Source organism: Opisthorchis viverrini, assembly GCF_000715545.1.
Source record: "Opisthorchis viverrini unplaced genomic scaffold opera_v5_72, whole genome shotgun sequence".
Classification (NCBI taxonomy): domain Eukaryota; kingdom Metazoa; phylum Platyhelminthes; class Trematoda; order Opisthorchiida; family Opisthorchiidae; genus Opisthorchis; species Opisthorchis viverrini.
In genome coordinates, this window is record NW_008751728.1 from 1423359 (window position 1) to 1428294 (window position 4936).

Below are 4936 nucleotides of genomic sequence, written 5' to 3' on the forward strand. Positions count from 1 at the left end.
GTGGTCCACTCTCACGATCCTAGTTAGGTGAGAGATGTCCCCGATCCTGCATGTCAAGTCCAAGGGAACTCACTGAAGTCTCAGCTGCTCAATGATCCAGCCATCGCGAATAGTCCACTTGTAACCTCTCTTTGTTCCCGCCAGCATAGGCAGGTGGTTACGACAGGCATTGCGTCAATGTTTCGTCAAATGTAGATACTCGAATCAGTCAGAGACGTTTACGATTCTTATGGTGGAAGCACGGCCATATTCAACAGCTCCCGAAGACGTACCATATGACTGTACATCCCTTCGGCGCAACTTTGTCTCCCTTCTGCGCCAGTTTCGCCCTGAATCATACCATCAAGAGCCATGCCAGTACGTCGAGCCACGCCAAGTCATTAGCAGCCGAACGGGCATTTTATGTGGACGATTTGCCGCTTAATGCCACTTAATCGGAACGTCTTGCGACCATCGCCTTCAAGTTGAAGGTACCCCTGGAAGCCCGCGGATTCCGACTGACGGAATGGTTGACGAACGAACCTGACGGTTTGGCTAAAGTAGCTTTCGAGGATCGTGCAGACAGTGTAGACCTGCAACCGCCTTCGTGGCGCCAGACGCTTGGGGTTCAATGGGGCATACTGACTGACGAATTCCTTTTTGAAGTAGATATCCGGCTCGAAACTCCCACGAAACAAAGAATACTGTCACATATAGCCTCTCCACATACCACCATGGGATTCATTTGCACGGCTCTACTACCAAGGAGACACCTCACCGCACTTATCATCAAACATTACCAAGAAAGCTATGACCACGTGGGCTTTGGACAAGTACCGGCAGCTATGCAAAACAGATGCTGGGTTTTGCGAGGGCGAACCGCCCTCAGATGCGTCTTTTCGTCCAGTTGTCGCTGCCGTCGATGGTTGCGGCCACTGTGCTACCAACTCCTGCACTTCCTACCATATGAACGAACCAACTGCACTCGTAAACCATTCGCATTCACCGCAGTGGACTGCTTCGAGCCTCTGTTAGTCAACCAAGGGCATGGCACCAACGTCTTCAGCACGAATACGACTGGGTGTTCTCCATACAGAAGGGAAGTCATCGTAGAGACAGAGAGGCTGATCAGCCTGCAGGTTCAATCCCCGCGCAAAACTATGGCTCAGGGAGTGTTGATTTCCCCTGTGAATCGAATGTGAACAAGGGTAACCTTCCTTGTTTTCTGACTACTCACGAGTAACATGACTTACACCTGTTTATTATGACACCGTTTCGTTTTCTTGCTGCTCGTTTTCCCCCACTTTGTTCCTACTTAAGGTCTGCTTATCCCTCGGTAAGTGGTGTCAATATTTGTTGCCCGTCTGTCATTGCCTGCAAGTTCGCCTCGATTGCACCCATTTTTTGAGCGCCCACTCCGACGGAACAGTGAGCTTACCGGGTATCGAACCCGGATCCTCCGGACGGCAGGCGAACGCGCTACCGACTACACCGACCTGACACCCAGAGCGGCTGATTATTTTGTATTACCCATGTATCACGCCTGCCAGACAGCCCTTGCTGAGCTTTGTTTTAAACGGACGAAACCGCGCAATCTGACCTGTTGCGCGACACGAGCGGCTGCGTCGACGCCGACCGAAAGACAGCCCCTCACATTCCGAACGTACCGACTCCTGCGCCGTTACGGCCAATTCACACTGTCAGACTGCCCCTATATGTATGTTTGTACATCATTTGGTACTTACTTGTTGTTGCCCCTATGGAAATCCGTGCTGCGTCAGTGACTGTTTCCCGCTCCCGTTGATTGCGTCATTGTTGATTGTGCGTTTGCTTAATTCATGATGCTTACTGATCCGTTTGTCTGTAGAACCAGTTCCTGTCAGTCCTCAATATATCATCTGCTGCCCCACGTCCGTCTGCTCCTATTGACTACTGGCTGCGAACTGCGTATAATCCAATAGTCGCAATCGTCCTGTGAGATCCATAACAGTCCATATCTTACAATTATCATTATCATTAGAACCACGCCTTACTTCCAGAGGCATTTCGCACTAAATAATGAGCCTCCTATTCTATCTTGTGCAGTGGATTCAGACCCACTTCCCTCATCATTTCCCCTCTGCACTTGTGCGGGATGCCTTTAGAGCGGCATTTACTACATGATCAGTCAACTTTATTCCACGAGGCCCTACCTCCTTCATCTATTTTCCTTGATACCCCACTCCATCATAGTCCTGATTACTAATTTCCTAGTTTGCACGGTTTGCTCGCCAACGGACCCCGACTGGACTATTTGACTGACCCAGCTCATTCCTGAGGAAAATTATACCAGGTTCCTTCTAGGTAGATCCCCTCCCTTGAATACACTATCCGCTCTGTTCAATGTGTGGCGCTTTGTTTTACCCAGCCCTAAACGACAGAAATCAAAGGGCAGTTTTTCATACCCGAAAACGCGTGTTACGCCGCACAACACATTAAGCGCACGCGCACATAACATTGCCACGCGCATTTGCTTGGCTAGGTAGCTCACGGTCCGTCGTTGTTTAGCCATAGTTCATACGCTTTGATAATCTCCTTTCTGTTCCAATTTTCTAAATGGTGGCTGCTGTCTCAGTTGCCTGCTCCGCAACCTGTCCTCGTCAACAGCTGTTTGGTGCTTGCTTCTTCAAAATGACTAAGCCTTTTTACTGGCTTGGTTTCCCAGCCTGAATAAAGCATCCGGTAGATAGAGTTCTATATTACTGCACAAGATGCAATTATGACTACTAGGTGGCATGTTAATTTGAAAATCTTGAAAAAGCTGACATATAGTCTGTTAAAAATCTTTGAAAAACAGATGGGATAGCTTAACCATGCTCTGCGATACCCAAGGCTTACATCAAAGTGCATTACCGTAGTCACCTTCGTCATTGTTATTGCGCACCGCATCAAAGCCCACTTCGTCAACGAAATAAAAACACACCTCCGTCTACTGTTCCCAAGAGTGCATATACAAAAAAGATATGTATTATGTGCTTCCAAAACCCGCTTCTTTCCGTGCAATTCTAGTCCACCAGTCATGCTCCTATTTTGACAGTACTGTTAGGATCACGCCTGGCGGAACGCCACTCACCAGTTGGGAATGAACACTATTATTATCAATATTATTATTATTATTGAGCCACGGGCTCCGCAGAGTACCGCCAGGCTTTTTCACACATGCTTTTCTACAGGCGTAAGATCGATCTTTCAGCTTCTGTAGTGTACGGCGTTGCCAGATGGGTGACGCGCCCGGGAAATGTCGAAAAGTGCAGCTACAGACAGGCAACAACGTTGCTCTCAGTAGTCTGGGTGCATCGCCAATCGCCGGTGGCCTTGAGCCTGGACTTTATTTCAGAAAATCCATGAAAGTGCTCCCCTGTCTGGAAGAGTGACATGGTTCAGTCGAATCACTGGTGATATGTTCTTTTCTGATTTCTTCCAACAACTAGATGCACGGCGCGAGAAACCCGATTTAATAGAAGTTTTCCACCAGGGTACGAGCTCACATGCAAAATGACGCGTTCGCTGCACAAATGGCGAATTCCATTATTCAGTACAACAAGGGATGCTTGTTTGAGAGGACAAGGTTCTCAGCGGTCAGCTGATGTACACTGCAGGAGCACTTTTATTTTGCGGGGTGTTGATGCAATGCCTCGGAAATTACTGCAGTAGGACAACGTCGAATACGGATGGAGAAGAGTCCAGTGTTCACTGGGCAGTAAATATCGCCTTGAGGTTCCACGTGATCAAGAGGCGTGAGGGAATTGAACAAATAACATGAATATTGCAAGTAATTATATCTTTTTTGGTTAACGTGGAAGACCGGCGGACGAGGCCTGTTCGTGACGAATCATGCATGAATCTGCATAGGTTGGACAACGGTGTATCAATAGTTTGGAGCGAGGATTTGTGTTGCTCGTATTTGTGGCAAACCATCATTGACGAGAAACACCCTCAGCGCGACCACCTAGAGGTGAAAGCCATTCGTAATGCAATTCTGAGGGGTTTGTTCCAAGCCCTATATATACAAGGTAACCCAAAACATGGTAATACCAATGTATGGCCAAAATGGCCGTAATTTGTTTTGGTCCAACGAAGTAGGATGCATTCTAACACAGACGCATGGTTATACTCCAACCCTTCCGATTTTCATCTCACCAGAGCGGTCGCGATTGCGAAGACGAAGCGTTCTTGTGGGCGGTACGCCGGCGAACGTGATACGACAGAAGCGAAGTGAGTGGTCTATCACGGTTTGTGGAGTTGGAGGATAAAGCTCAGCGCGATTAAAGTATTGGAGCTGGGAGGATTATAGGAGGATGTCAATCCATGGACGTACACCACAAATTTCGCTTAAACCGACGGATGAACGAAGGAAACTTCAACATTACTTTCAAGCATTTGAACACATAAGATCTTCCAATGTGGCCGCAGGTTCGTTTTAAGTTGTTTAAGCGTACTCATGGTCAAATATGGGTGCGGGATTTATAGTTCGATGACTGCCCATGTTTCAAATGGTGTCTATGAAGGTAACAGATGATTTTGTGGAAAAGTTCTTCTTCAAGTGATTTTTCCGTGTCACATTTGGAAATAAACAGAAGACCAAATGAAAAACAAACGCGCAGTTTTTCAGAACAAACTCAGAATGTAGCATCTATTCGCATGTATAGGAAAAGATTTCTGTCGTTGCAGGAAGCGTCCAGTCATACAAAGCCTAGGAATACGTCGTAGGTGGTATATTTGTCTTTAATGATGATCGGCACACGCTGTATTAGGTGTACGGTGCGGTCTCATTTTAACGGTAAACTAATCACTCGATAGTGTCATAGAAAAAAGTTGGAGGATCCATGGGAAAGAGTAGGCAAGTAAAGGATCCTGGTATCATTTCTTCCCATCCTCTTGACCAACCTTAAGCTAATCAAAAACTAAATGCCAACTT